This window comes from Hypanus sabinus, chromosome 1 (assembly GCF_030144855.1).
Source record: "Hypanus sabinus isolate sHypSab1 chromosome 1, sHypSab1.hap1, whole genome shotgun sequence".
In the NCBI taxonomy this organism is placed as follows: domain Eukaryota; kingdom Metazoa; phylum Chordata; class Chondrichthyes; order Myliobatiformes; family Dasyatidae; genus Hypanus; species Hypanus sabinus.
Genome location: NC_082706.1, coordinates 177839807 through 177856090, shown reverse-complemented (window position 1 = coordinate 177856090; position 16284 = coordinate 177839807). Strand labels below are relative to the sequence as shown.

The 16284-nt window shown below is 39.9% G+C and overlaps 1 protein-coding gene across 7 annotated transcripts in view; it reads right to left on the bottom strand.

Moving 5' to 3' along the window:
• sgk3 (serum/glucocorticoid regulated kinase family member 3) overlaps positions 1-16284 on the bottom strand; it is a 110855-nt gene that overhangs the window by 80812 nt on the left and 13759 nt on the right. Inside the window, exons 3-4 of one of the 7 annotated variants that reach the window (XM_059982088.1) lie at positions 10413-10581; positions 9906-10019 (exon numbers count right to left, since the gene is read on the bottom strand). The exons of 2 other annotated variants lie outside the window; for them this stretch is intronic. The gene's annotated coding sequence lies outside the window, so the exon portion shown is untranslated. Of the gene's footprint in view, positions 1-5304; positions 5561-5632; positions 5759-6392; positions 6661-9905; positions 10020-10412; positions 10582-16284 lie in introns of those variants that run through there. 4 more of the 7 variants (XM_059982105.1, XM_059982080.1, XM_059982096.1 and 1 more) reach the window with 4 other exon arrangements.

Sequence of the window (16284 nt, the reverse complement as noted above, 5' to 3'; positions counted from 1 at the left end):
ATTCTTAGAGGATGAAATCTACCATCCTGCGTGTGACACCAGACTTTCTCATGCAGTTCATTGTAAACCAGCCTCACATGTCTCTCAGCTATATCACAATTGTTCTGCTAATAAAGACAAAGAATAAAACTCTACAGATCAACAAGCAGCAAATTTGGATATTGTAAGTCACTCTTACAATAGCAATCAAATTTAGGGGCTGTCCCACGTTCTCATTTGGCAAAACCAACACTATCATTATCACAGAATCATAACTTTACAGACAACTTGCCAGCATCATCCATTACAATCCTTGGGTACATCTTGCAGGACAGACCTAACAGAGTTGCATCGCACTGGTATGCAAACAGGAGAAAGCTGCTCTGGTAGTCCTCAACATCAGGTTTTGCTGCAACAGTACAGTACATGAACATAAAACTGTTATAAATTACAAAGTAAATATATACACAAAATAAGGAACAATAGTGTTATGAGCTGATCAGAAATCTGATGACTGAGATGAAAAAGCTGTTGCTGAATTGTTGAATGTGGGTCTTCAATCTCCTGTACTTGCTCTCTGACGGTAGTAACAAGAGGAGAGCGTGTCTTAGATGGTGAGGGTCCTGAATGATGAATGCTGCATTCTCAAAGCACCATCTGTTGAAAACATCTTTGATAGTGGGGATGTTGTAGCCGTGATGGATCTAGCTGTGTCTACAATCCACTGGAGCCTCTTGCAAACCTATGCATTGGAGACTACATCTGAGGCTATGAAGCAACCAGTCAAAATGCTCTCCACCATGTACCTATAGAAATTTGCAAAAGACTTTGGTGTTATACCAAATATCCTCCAACTCCTAATGAAATAGAGTACCTGCTGTACCTTCATTATGTGCAATGTGCTGGGCCCAGGTTAGACCCTTGGAGATGCTGACACCCAGGAACTTAAAGCTACTTTCTCTTTCCACCGTTGTCATAGCTATTCATCAAGGTCGAGGATGATGGTTTTTGTTCCATTGATCTATCACAGGGCAAAAAACCTGTGCATGTATTTGTTTAACATGTACTTGATGTTGCACTCCAAGAAGCACACGATACTTCACAAATCAACCAACTGATTCCAATGGCATGGAAACCACGATGATTGGAGCTGGTGGATTTGTTGCAGCCTTCATCTGCCTTCACAGCCATTGAGTTCGAAGTAACTTCGTCCGCCTGTTCCACCGTTGAGGTCTTGGTGGGACTGATCTTTGTCAGGGACCTCACCCTCGACCTTACCGCCATGGGTGACCCTACCAGGAGCATAGCTCCGGACGGCATCACTCTCGGGATTTCAGGCCCACACAGGTTTCTCCACCACCAGAAGGTGATAACCCACGGAGAAGCTCTTTCCACCACTGACTTTTGAGCAAGAAATGGTGTTCCCATGACTTCCCCTTCCTTAAGTTCACAATCAATTCCTTAGTCTTGCTTACCCCTAGATGTCAAACATAGATAAAGAAATCTATCCTCTTCCATCTCCCATTAGCTGACGAGTCAGGGTTTGACCACTTTGGAGGGAATTGCATGAAAATATGCCTATAAAGATTTTCCAAGGCTACAAAGGAGAGGCCAGTAAGTAGAGCTGGTGGGTAACTCTGTTATAGAGCTGACAAGCATTAGGGGTCAAGTGACTTGTTTCTATGTTTTTTCATATACAATGATTTTAACTGACTCTAACAAAAGTAGAAAGAGAACAGATCATTCTCTTGATAGGGGATTTCAATGCCCATCACTGGGAATGACTTGGCAATACCAGTAGTAAAAGAGAAAATCTACTCAATCCAGTCCTCATATCTGTCCATGATAGCAATGAAGGAAGTGAGTATTACACAGCCACATGCTATACAGCAACAAATTGTGCAATTGGCAGCTTGTCACTTATCTAATAGATCAGATCAAATCTCTGCAATCCTACCATACCCAATTGTAAATGGTGGCAGAACAATTAAACAACCAACAGGCAGAGAACATCCACATCATTTGAATGCTGAATTAAAGGGCTAAAGCATTTGTAACCATGGTCAGCCAAAATTGCCAAGTGAATGATCCAAATGGACTTCCTTCATCTGGTGGAACCACCATCACAGAAGCCACTCTTCAGCTAATTCTTTCTTTGTGAAATAGCTGATAGCTCTAGAAAATAGAAGTCTGAGTCTAAACAAAGTCCCAACTGCAGCACTGAAGGTCTGTGCTTAGTCGTACTACATACACCTCAAACCAAGCTATTCCAGTCCAGTTGTAAAACTGACATCTAGCAGATCACATAGAAATTTGCCAGTTATGTCCTTTGCCGTCTGGGAAAAGGCTCCGAAGCATTCAGGCTCTCACGACCAGACTATGTAACAGTTTCTTCCCCCAAGCTATCAGACTACTCAATACCCAGAGCCTGGACTGACACCTTGCCCTATTGTCCTGTTTATTATTTATTGTAATGCCTGCACTGTTTTTGTGCACTTTACACAGTCCTGTGTAGGTCTATGGTCTAGTGTAGCTTTCTCTGTTTCTTTTTTACATAGTTCAGTCTAGCTTTTGTACTATGTCATGTAACACCATGGTCCTGAAAAACATTGTCCCATTTTTACTATGTACTGTACCAGCAGTTATGGTCGAATGACTTGACTTGTATCCAAGTCAGTTGAATTTAATCCAGCCAAACTAAAATCATCGGCCATGTCAATGATTAAGAGTTCCAAAATGCATCTGACAATCTGGGTCAATTATAATCCTTCCATACAAGCCACCACAAAATGCTGGAGAAACTCAGCAGGTCAGGCAGCAGTAAACAGTTGACATATCAGGCCAAGACCCTTCATCACAACCGGAAGAAAAGATGAGAAGTCAGAGTAAGAAGGTGGGAGGAGGGGAGGGAGTAGTACAAGGTGGTAGGTGATAAGTGAAACCAGGAGACAGGGAGGGGGTGAAGTAAAGAGCTGGGAAGTCAATTGGTGAAAGAGATAAAGGGCTGGAGAAGGGGGGGGGGGGTGGATTTTGTGTGTTGTTTGGATTTCCAGAATCTGCAGATTTTCTCTTGTTAGTAATCTTTCCTTTCTTCAGTTCTGTACATTAACATCCTCAGGAATCACAGCATTGCTATCATGAATGGGACAAACAAATTCTATATCAAATTATTACTCCAACTGACAACACAACAGCACAAATCAGTTGCAGTCACCTAGAATTAAGGTTCTGGTGCTCTAATCTAGTGGCACAGTTAAACATTATTTCTCAGTACCTGGATTTGAACATGGAGAATCCACACTTTATCAAACACTAGTTAGACTACAATGGGGATGTTGTGTGAAGTTCTTGTTCATTTTTCATAGAGAAGGTTCAGAGACAATTAAAAGAGTGCAGAAGGATTTAGAATACAAATAGACGAACATCATTTACAGGAGGGGGATGGGGAGTGGGAAAAAGTGAGAGGAAAAAGGTAACCTCAAAGTGATCCTTAAAAATTATGAGCCAACTCTCCAAGGGTATTTCACATTTAAAGATGTCTTGTAGGGCATTGTGTATCCCCCTCCAATAGTTTGTGATAACAGGGCAGTCCCAAAAAATATGATAATGATTTGCATTTTGATTTCCACAATTCATCCAGCAAACAGGGAGGTTACTATCATAATGGGATTTCTGAGAGGGTGTAATAAAATATCTTATCAAGTCTTTCCACCCAAACTCCCTCCATTTCTAACTCAGATAAATACTTTGTGGAGATTTGTGATATATATGATATGGTATATATGTACAATGTCTGAAATACATCTTATGGAAATGTTTGATGAACTTCAATAAAAAATAAATTACAAAAAAAAAATTATGAGCTAAAAAGTTTGAAACAGTAGATCTAAAGAACATCAATACAAAACTGCCACCAAAAAAGAGTTGAGAATTCATGAGAAACTGCCTTACCTGGAAAGTGGCATGAACGTGAAACCTCTACTTTGAGGCAAAGTGCATAGTTGTGTTTAAAGGAATTTGGATACTACATGAAGCAAGAGGATTATACTAATGCACAGACATCACACGTAACCTCGCAACGTCCCAGAACACATCCTATACAGTCAAAAAAGCTCACCAACTCCTCTATTTTCTGAGGAAGCTGAATAAATCTGGACTTTGCACTTCCATACTCATAGAATTGCAATCTATAGATGCACATAACATCCTAACAAACCTCACCACTGCCTGATACAGAAATTGCACTGCAGCGGAAGAAAGACTGTACAAAGCATCACAGGCACCAGCCTACCCACCATCAAGGACATGTATGCAGAAAGGTACTGGAAAAGGGCCAGTAACATCATGAAAGATACCACACACCCTGCTCATGGATTGCTCGCCCCACTCCCATCAGGGGGGGAATGCTATAGAGCATCCACACCAGGACCACCAGACTCAAAATTTACTTTCCCCAAGCAGTTAGGCTGATTAACATCTCCACCCACTACTTTAATATTTCCCATCAGTCACCTTATGTACAGCCTAGCATCACTGTATGGACATGCAATCAATGTAGAAAGCTATTCAATGTATTTATATTATTATGTGTGTTTTTAAATTATTATTGTGTCCTTTATCTTTTGTCTTTTTTGTGCTGCATCAGATTAAATTATTTTGTTCTCCTTACACTTGTGTCCAGGAATTACATTAAATAATCTTGAATTTAGAAAGAAGGGCAGAAGCTCAAACTGGAAAGGAACAAGGACTCAGTCGTGCCCACTAAATGGCCCACTTCACTGCTGTATACTTTATGTCAGCAATATGCAATATACAAAACAATTCTACTTTCCACATTCTAAAAGCAAAGAAAAAAATTCTGACTACATACTTAATCTTCATTAAAAAGACTGCAGATTAAAATACTTCTGAAAAACATTAACCTCATATTTCACCTCAGTTTCTTTGGTCTCATCCCAGTTCTATGTCAAAGATTTTGTGGATGAATCAACTTTTGTTTCTCTAAAGATTCAAAATGAATGGAACAGTACTTGCAGTAAGGTTTCAGTCTGTTTGTAACTCTTTGATCTCTAAATTTACCTGGAGGGAAAACTTAGCAGTAAAACTAAATATCCCTGTTGAACTGTCCACTGTAATACTATATGAATAGAACTGTGTTAATCAGACTTTAACAAAAATATCTTGGAACAACAGCCATATAAAATGCTGACATTCACAAAATATAGTTGTCGGTAAGTATGCAAACCACTTATGAATAGTGTACCTCTTAATAACCAAAAACAAGTGTGCGAAAATATATCACAAACAGTATCAAGCATGACTTACAATTGCTGCACATACTTCATTTGTCCACAGAAAGCCGACAAGACTTTAAAGGCCAACTCTTCTGCTTAATCTGGAATTTTTCCAGCCTTATTCTTTATACTTGCAGTGTTTCTTTTACTTTTTTAAAGCAGTAAACAGGTACATTGGCTAAGCTTTTAATCTGCATTCATTTAACACCCAATTTGTAAACGAACTCGAGAATGTTCTGGTAGCTCGAATTAAAGTTGTGAATTCTAAGTGCCTATTACATTATTAATTTCGCAACAGTGATGACTACATCCACAAAACGACTCAAGAAAGTGTAGAGTTCGGATCCGGTACTACTCACCATTCAGATTTTGCACACAACATTAGTTCTCATTTACACTTGCCAAATAATTTACTATCAGTTCTACACTTCCAAAGTCCTCGGCTCAGCAGCTGACTTCTATCCGCGCGCGCACGCTCGCTCGCTCGCATTCCGAGCTGGAAGGTACCATGGCCGCGCGCGCGCACGCGCTCGCTCGCTCGCATTCCGAGCTGGAAGGTACCATGGCCGCGCGCTCGCTCGCATTCCGAGCTGGAAGGTACCATGGCCGCGCGCGCTCCCACACCGAGCTGGAAGATACCACGGCCGCGCGGACTAGAAGGTCCCTATGCTAGTTCCGGATCTAGAGTGTATAAAGACAATGGGCGTAAATTTGCTATATGTTAATTTTATTGCGCATTAAACCCCTTGTGGTTGAGACTAGTACCATTTAGTAAACAAATATAAATGTTTGATTACAGAATTGCCGAAACAAATATCTATTATAAATCGCCACAGCTGCACAGTAGGCAGCGGGACGAAGATAGGAAAACATGTAAAACTTTTGGTGTATTTTTTGTGGAATACGCAGTTAAGGCTTCGAAGCAACTAAACTATGTTGCGCTGACAGAGAGGCTGGTGGAAAAATAGTGCGCCAGGGAGTGCTATGGGTGGGGCTTCTGCAAACTACCCAAACTAGTTTACAGTTTTACTACTTCACAAAACGCTTACATTTGCAAGCTTAATGCCAGGTTCCATAGTTGTACGGAGGTGGGGCTATATAAATAAAGATCCAACGTACTTTGGTCCGGTCCAGGGTCCACTGCACTGAGGGGCTCAGTGATAACATTCGCTTCTCTCTTTCTTGAGCTCCTGGCTGAATTCCCTGACGTGGAAGAACTGCTGACTTATTTCTATTAGGCTTCAATAAAGTATCTAAGCAAACTGACTTAGCCAGTTAATCAAGTTATTATATGTTGTTCATTACGAAGTAGGACTCAAATCCACCAAACTGAAGTCAAACTTAAGGCCGGCGTTCCAGCTTCCAAATGGCTATTTAGCAGTGCGTGTTTCAATGTACCATCTGCCGTGCGGCCCCTACTGCAACCTTGGAATCACTGCAAGACTATAGAAATGTTGCAATGTTAGGAACATTACACAACAAATATTACATGAAGCTGGTGCATTAGAAATAGCAGGGGTAGGACGTTTGGCCACTTGTGCCTACTCTGATATTTGATATTCTTTTACCTCAGTTCCATTTACCCACACTCACCCTATATTCTTCATCGTGTCTGTAATGGCGTTTCCTTTCACATCACTACTGAATGGGGCATTCCTGGTTCAGGATACCCCAGCAAAAGGAAATATCAGTTCCACAACCTTTTGTATGAAATGCACTCTACAGGCCTCAGATGATTCTTTATAAACTCAGAAATGGTATCAATAAATGCAAGCAAATCATTCAATATCTATCCCAACATCCAAAGAAGATAGAAGATGGCAGTGGTGGAGGACTCCCATTCCAACTGGAAAACTGTCATTGCTGAGACTACATAAATGATCGGGATAAAAATGCTGATGGGTTGATTATTAAGTTTGTAAATGACAAATATTTGCAAGGTTGTGGATAGTGAGGAAGATTTTCAAAGGATTTTGCAGATACCAGTTGGAAATGTTGCAGTGCTTAATAGACATGAATGGAGAGGGACTTGATGAATATAGACCACTTTCAGAGGTCAGGGGTAAAAGAAAAGTATACAGTAAATGTAGTAGCCTTAAGAGCATTGATATGCAGAGGAATTTTGAGGTGCAAGTCTACAGCTCCCTGTAAGTGGCAACACAAGTAGATAGGGTGGTAAAGAAAGCATGGGACCCACTTGCCCTTGTTGGTCAGAGAACTGAGTGTAAAAATTAGGCAGTCATGTTCACCTTTGATCAGGTTGTGGCAGATCTGGTTGCTGTATAACAGAAGGACTATGAAGGATTTGAAGAAAGTGCAGAAAAGGTGTCTGGATTAGGGAGCATAAATCATAAAGAGAAGTTGGTCGAACCTGAATTGTTTTCTCTGAGGTGTCAGAGGCTGAGGGGTAACCTGATAGGAGTATATAAAATTAGGAGAGGCAAAGATGTAAACTGGTCAGTTTTTCACCTTAGTAAGGAAATGTTAAATACGAGAAGGTATAGCTTTAACGTGATGCACAAAAATACAGGATAAACTCAGGAGTTCAAGTAGCTCCTAATGAGGGAAATGGACAGTTGATGTTTCGGCTAGGATACTTTTTCAAGTGTGGAAAGAAAGAGGAGTGATGCTAGTATAAAAGGGTGGAGGGCGGGGAGAGGAGTTGGAGCTAGAAATGGTGGGTGAGTCCTGATGAGAAGAGAAAGATGGCAGGGTGGGGAAGCAAGAGAGTGAGAATGCAATAAGAAGCTGGGAGGTGATAGGTACAGGTTACAAAGATGGAATCTGATAGGAGGACTATGGAATAAAGGGAAGGAGGTGAGGAGAGAACCAGTTGGATGAATGTGTGGGAGATTGGCAGATCAAGAGGACGGGACAGGAAAAGAAAAGTGGTGATGGGGCTTGTAGGATAAGGGAGAACAAAATTGGGGGGGGGGGGGTGACAGATGGGAGTAATTACCAGAAGTTAAAGAAATCAATGTTCATGCCATTCGGTTGGAGAGTACCAAAGTAGAATATTAAGCGTTGTTCTTGACTGTGGACAAAAATGTCGGAATGGGAATAGGAAGTGGAATGAAACTGTCTGGCCAGCTGGAGATCTAAGCTGTTATAGCGGACAGAACTAAGGCACTCAATGAAGCAGTCCCCCAATCTGCATCAGGTCTAATCAATGTAGAGGAAGCCACACTGGGAGCACAGATGCAATATATAACACTGATAGATTCATATGTGAAGCATTGCCTCAACTGGAAGGACTGGTTAGGGCCCCGAATGGAATAAAATGTAGAGGCAGGTGAAACACTTGGTGACCAGAGAGGGATTAGTGGGGAGGATTGTACAGACAAAGGAGACATGAAAGTGATCGACTGTAGAAAGCATCAAGGGAAGGGAAGATGTGCTTGTGATGGGTATTGCATTGGAGAGTGGTAAATTTGTAAGTTGGTTTACTATTTTACAGTGAATTATCTTTGATATGCATGCCATCCAAACAAATAATTTATTACCACAAGTCCAATGAGGTAGTACAAGGGAAAGCAATTACAGAATACAGTCAAAGTGCAGTGCAGGCAGAGAATAAGGTAGAAGATCATCTTAGAGTCATAAAATATAGATTTAAAAAGTTTAATGACTATAATAGAAGTAATGAGCAGATCCACAGAGAGCATCTTGCAATGAGTCACTACACTCCAATGCCATTAATCTATTAAATATTAATTAAAGTTAAAGGAAAGGAACTGCTTACCACAATTTTGAACAAGGGCTGCTATTTCAAATGTAAATTTGATGTCTCAGATGACAAGTGTATTCAGCTCTCATCTCACTTCATTTACAAAAAGGCTCAGCAGAGGATTTGCTTCTTGCAGCAATTGGTAGAATTCTATCCACCCCAGAACATACTGGTGCAATACTACAATGCATTGTAGAGAGCATCTCATATCAGCCATTACTGTCTGGTTTGGTACCACGTCTGCTTACAATATATGAAAACTACAGCAAACTGTCAGGTCAGCTGAAAAGGTCATTGGTTTTCATCACAGAGGTCGTGTATGTATGCAGGACAAAGAAACAGGCAGAAAAGTCACTGCAGACACCACCCACCCTGCAAATTACCTTTTCCAAAAGTTCCCTTCTGGAAAGCACTGTAAGGCTATTAAAACAAAATCTTTGTGCCATTTTAAAAATGTTGTTTCTCAGGCTGTTAAACTAATCAATCATCCTAGTTAGCCCTCCCACCCCTCTCTATCTATTACCCCTGTTACTGCACTGCACTGTAAACACTTTAAACCACTTTATATAAAATGCTGTTTATATTGTGAATAAATGCTGCTATTTATGCATTTATACACATTTTCCTCCATATCTGTACTTTAACATTTTTACATTTCTTCTTAATTGTTGAATATTGTTTTTTGTTACATGACGTGTCAATGCACAACAACAAATTCCTAACATATGTGAACGTAAATGGTGAATCAAGTTGATCCTTGATCCCTGATGCTTAATTCAAGATACTACTTGATAGTCATCAGTATGACCTGTCTATTATCTGCAGCATCTAACATTCATGGATCAAAGTGCATTGTTCCTTCTAATTCTTGCAGCTAGTCTGTTATACTTTTGTGCTTTACTCACAGTTTTCTGTCATATGTTCTCTGTGCTTCTCCATTCACGTTCTTGCTCCCTTTCATTCGTAGGTCTCCTTTCATTAGGAATGAAGCAGTAGCTGGTGTTCATCATTTAATTTCTCTGTAATGAAATTTTTATTGGGTGAACTTGAGCTCTTGAGTCAATTCAGCTCTCTGCCTTGTTCTTTGATGCTTTGTGATCCCATGGTCGCTGCCTGAACAGATCGAAGGATGGGTGCTACTCACTCTCTTAGACTGCTTGAGGTCCAAGGGGCTGAGTAGAACCATGTCATGGGTATTGGTGAGAGGGGCAATTGTAAAGGATATCTACGTGATATAATTTTCTTTTAAACAGAGTGGTAGGTGTCTGGAATGCACTGCCAGGGTGGTGATAGAAACAGATACAATAGCAATATTTAATAGGATTTTAGACAGCCACATGAACAGAGAATGATATGATGAATTTTGACAATATGCAGGTAGATGTTGTTGTGTTCTTTATATTCATACATACCATGGGTGTCTAATGAAGAACCATGTTCTGGAAGAAATAGAACTTTTATTTAACAACAACCACAACGTGTTTACAATGCCATGTTTCTCGATCTTTCTATTATCCCTGCGCATGCTCAGAACTCTCTCCAATCACGTTCTTACACATCATATCACCACATCTTCCTTTCCTTTAAAAGAAAAACAATTAGCAACATTGACCAGAGCAAATACATAATTTAACATGTCTCTATCAGTCTCTCTGGGGGTTTATGAACACGAGTAGACCTTCTAAGTGGTTCACGCAGTTCTTGTGTTTCATTGTTATTTCCTGGTCTACATCAGTTAACTGAAACTCTGAAGTTGGCTCTTTCTTGAAGCCTTTGCGATTTCTTCTTAACACTGCTCCTTATTCTATTTGGACCATGCATGATCTGGGTTGTACTTCTTCAAGTACTGTAGCTTTCTGCCCATGTGTTCATTTTGTCTTGTATCCTTACTTCATCTCCTTGGTGCAGTTTACGTGATGGACGAGAACATTCTGTCAAAGTATATTTTCTGCTTTGCTTTGTGTTCATCTTTCCATCTTTTCACTTGTTCACCTCCCTCTGTTCTCAGAAGGCTCTCATCTATTTGCAGATTGGATCTCAAACTGCGTCCCATCAAGAGCCGAGCAAGTGAAAATCCACATTCAAGTGGAGTACTGCGATAGGCTACAATGCTTTATAAAAATCACCTCCAATATCTTTTGTTTTGTGCATCAGTTTCTTGATAATTCCTACCAACTCCTCAACTAATCCATTGGACTAAGGGAAAAATGGATTAGATGTTGTATGAACAAAGTCCCATTCATGAGCAAAATGTCTCATGCATTCACCATTGAATTGTGGACCATTGTCTGTGAAAATGTCATCAGGTACACCATGTCTGGAAAAAACTGATTTCATGCATGTAATTACATTCTCTGCAATTGTTCTGCTCAGACCACACACTTCAAGATACAATGAGCTGTAATCTGTTATTAATAGGTAATCTTTGTTGTTCGTTACAAAACTATCAATGCCTACGTTCTGATAAGGTCTCTCAGGACTAGGATGTGGATGCAGTGGCTCCTTAGGGTTGACAGGTTGGTATTTAAGGCATATTTGACAAGAAGAATCCAATTCTGCAATTTTTTGATTCTTCCTGGGCCAAAACATCACTTCTCGCACCCTTCTCTTACATTTTTCAATACGTAGGTGACCTTCATGAATTTTCCCAAGCATTTCTTTTTAGGAATCACAATTCTGCTACCTTTGTACAATATCCCATACACAACTGAAAGTTCTGATCAGTGGTTCCAATATTCTTATACTTCTGAGGTACAGTCATGCCTATTACCTGGCCATCTGTCCATCTCCACTTCTATAACCTGACTGAGAATTTTGTCCTTCTCTATCTCAAGACACAGAAGTTCCAACTTTTTGGGAGCAACAGATACAGTCTCTATGATCATATCAACAAATGTATGAACATCAACAGCGTCCCCGTGACTGTCTTTTGTTGTTGGATCCAAAGCTCTGGAAAGTGTGTCAGCCATGTACATGAATTTTCCAGGTGTGTATGACACATTCAATACATATCTTTGCAATTTGATCATCATTCGCTGAATTTGCAAAGGACCGTCATTTAAAGGTTTGAGAAACAATGCAATCAGAGGCTTATGATCAGTTTCAACATCAGTAGATTGCCCTGACACAAACTGATGAAATCTCTCGCAAGCAAACATAATGCTAAGCAATTCTTTTTCAATTTGGGCATAACTTGTTTCTGGATCAGATAATGAAGAAGATGCATATGTCACTCGTAGCCATTCCTTATCATGCTCCTGGAGTAATACTGCCCCTAAGGAGTGTTAAAGGTACACAACTTTAAACTCGGTTCATCTAGTTTAAGTTGCCAGAATCCAGAGGATGCATCTAATTTACTAAAGTACTTTGCATTAGCAAACTGTAACATAATTTCTTCATGAGTAGGCAATTTGAAATGCTCTCTTTTAATGGCTCGATTCAAGTCTCTTGGATCTAAGCAAATCCTCAGTTTTCCATTTTTCTTATCAACAATGACAAGTGAATTGACCCATTCAGTTGGTTCATCAAATTTTTATGACTCCTAGCCGTTCCATTCTGTCAAGTTCTGTTTTCAGCTGATGATGTAATGCAAAAGGCACTTTTCTACATGGATGTGCTATGAGTGGCACTGTGTTGTCAATTTTAATCATGTGCTCTCCTGGAAGACAACCAAGCCCTTTGAACAAGTCCTCATACTCTCTCATCAAGTTACTGTATTCTGACTCTGTGTCACTGTCCAGGACTAATACTCTTTTTACCAAATTCAGTCTCACACAGGCAGATAAACCCAGTATTGACTGTACATTCCTTGGCACCACCACAAATGAAAGCGTGTGCACAATATTTTTGTGTGATACTTTTGCCACACATGTTCCTTTAACTGGAATGTCTGCACCTGAATACCCAGTCACTTTTATATTTGTCTGGTGTAACCTTGGTCTTGGCTTTAATGCATTAAACTCAGATTCTGCAAGAACATTTACTTGTGCTCCAGTATCCAGTTTAAACAGAATGTGTTTTGGTTCACTTGCAATGGAATAGTCCAGTCATTCTTACTTTGTTTGTTTTCATAGAGCACATCGATATAAAATTCCTCACATTCATTTTCAAGCACTGCATTTACTTGTTTTATTTTCTTTCTACGTCTGCAACAGCGTGAATAATGATTACTCTTATCGTAGTAGTTGCACATTTTCCCATACGCTGGACACTGTTTTGGCCGATGCTGCCGCCCACAGCAATCACATAGCTTTTTGCTCTCAGATGACATCTTGCTCTCTGTCGGTTTTGTTGTCGTTTTATTATTTTTTCTAATATGTTCATGCTTCCTCACTGTGACTACGTTGCAGTTCCCAATGAAAAGTTCTTTAGCCTGTGATGTCATGGATTCCGAAGCTTTGCAGAGCATGAAAGCTTTTTGCAAGTCTAAGTCTTGTTCTCTTAATAGTCTTTCTCTCAGACCATTATCCAGAATGCCACAAGCAATTCTGTCTTTAATGAGAGAGTCTGTCATTTCTGCAAATTCGCATGTTTTACTCTGGTGTCCCAATTCAGTAACATATTGATCAATAGTTTCACCAGCTCTCTGTGTACATGTAAAAAATCTATGCCACTCATACATCACATTACGCTTCGGTATACAAAATGCTTCAAATTTGTCCTTTATAATTTTAACTTCAAATTATCTTCATTTTCAAAAATGATTATATACCTCAATTGCGTCATCACCTATTACATGGAGTAGAAGCGTAGCTCTCGTTCTTTCCGGTTTTTGATCCAAATCAATTGCCAATAAATACAATTCAAAATGCTGCTTAAATTTTTTCCAGTTCTCAGCTACGTTTCCAGACAATTGAAGCGTCGATGGAGGCTGCAAACCTTCCATCTGTAAAACTGTTAGCACACCAAAACAGTTCAAACTCTTTTTTCAGAAAATTATCTTTGATTCTCCCGTGTTAGGAAACTTACTATTCTTCCAGACTGACCTCTGACACTATGTTGTGTTCTTTATATTCATACGTACAGTGAGTTACTAATAAAGAACCATGTTCTGGAAGAAATACAACTTTTAATTAACAACACCACAACGTGTTTACAATGCCATGTTTCTCGATCTTTCTATCATCCCTGCCCATGCTCAGAACTCTCTCCAATCACATTCTTACATGTCATATCACCACAGATGTGCAGTTTAAATTGACATCATGGTCAGCACACATACCATGGGCCAAAAGGCCTGCTATGTGCTGTACTGTTCTACATTCAATGTTTTATCTCATTGTTTGTACAGTTTGACAGTACGTAAACAATGATTACACTGAAAACCAATAGGAAGTACTTTGATACAATCTGAGAAGATGAACTGCAAGTTCTTTTTTTGGATGTTCTCTACCTGTGAGCTTAGAGAATTATATCTCATTCATTTCTCCGCGCACCTCCCACCCCATAAAAACAGTATAGTTGACTAGTCTGGAGGGTGAGATCACATGTCATACAGGTGAGCTAGCCAATTGCATAGAAAATTGGCTTTGTGGAAGCAATGAGGAGATGGTAATGGAAGTTATTTTTTTCAGACTAGAGGACTGTGACCCGCAGTGTGCTATGAGGATTAGCGCTAGGTCTCCTGTTGTTTGTCATATATACTAACATAGATAAAAAGGTAGAGGCATGATTAGTTGAGAATGACATCAAAATTGGTGGTGTGGTAGGCAGCCAAAAAGGTTACTTAAAGTAACAACTGGATCAAAATCATCCGGGAAAGTGGGCAAAGGAATGGCAAATGGAATCTAACTCAGACAAGTGCAAAGTGATGCATTTTGGAAGTTTAATCTTGGCAGGCATACATAGTAAATGACAGGGTGCTGCTGAGTGCTGTAGAACAGAGATTCCAAGGGGTGTAGGTGCATAGTTCCCAGAAAGTGGTGACACAGGTAGACAAAAAAGTGAAGAAGACATATGACATGCGAGATGCTTGCCATCATCAGGTAGGGCACTGAGTGCCAGTGCTGGAATGTCCTTTTACAGCTGTAAAGGATGTTGGGGGGAATGCAGCTGGAATATTAGGTGCAGTCCAGGTCACTATAGTATAGGAAGGATGTCATCAAGCTGCAGATGGTGCAGAAAAGAATCACAAGGATGTTTCTGGGATTGGAGAGCCTGAGTATTAAGGAGAAACTTGATGGACTGGAACTGTTTCCTTGAGTGAAGGAAACTGAGGATTTTCTAAAACCATTAGAGGCATAGATAGGGTAGATGGTCACAATTTTTTTCCCAGACAGAAGAATCTGATATTAGAGGGTATAGGTTTTAGATGACAGAGTAAAGATTTAAAGGAAACCGAGGGGAAAGCTTTTCACATACGGTGGGTATATGGGAATGAGTTGTCAAAGTAAATGATGGATGCAGATACAAATGCAACCTTTACTGTCAAAAACAATTGGACATATCAGAATCAGGTTTAATATCACCAGCATGTTTCATGAAATTTATTAACTCTACAGCAGTAGCACAATGAAATACAAGATAAATAAATATAGAGAAAAAGCCTGAATTACAGTAAGACATGTCTTATTAAATAGTGAAGTTAAAATAAGTAGTGCAAAAAATGAGATAGAAAAGGTAGTGAGGTAGTGTTCATGGGTTCAAGGTCCATTAAGAAATCAGATGGCAGAGGGAAAGCTGTTCCTGAATCGCTGAGTGAGTGCCTTCAGACTTCTGTACCTCCTTCTCGATGGTAACGGTGTGAAGAGAGTGGAGGTTTAGAGGGATATGGGCCAAATCCAGGCAAATAGGACTAGCTCAGCATAGCACCTTGGTTGGCATGGATAAGTTGAGCCAAAGGGCCTGTTTCCATGCAGTATAACTCTATGACCAAAATGGAACTGGGGAAGCAGAAACAGAATTAGCATTTCAGGTCATTAGATGTAGAGTTTTTGACTTGAAACACTAACTATGTTTCACTTTCCTCAGACGTTGCCTAACTTGCTGAAACTTTACAGTACTTCTGGTTTCATTATAGTTTTGCACCATCTATGATTTTTTAAAATTTTCATTTACTGTGCTCTCTGACTCCTCAACTATACCATCCTCCTCCAGCCAAGGGTTATTCATGACCTCAGTTGCTATCTGTGCAGAGATTACCCATTTTCTCTGGGTGCTCTTGTTTCCTTCTACAGTATATCCCAAAACGATGCTGGGAGGTTAATTAGCTGCAATAACTCGTCAACCAGAGAATGTTAGTGTTTGAAAAGAATCACAAAGGGAATTAGACCATAAAATATAGTG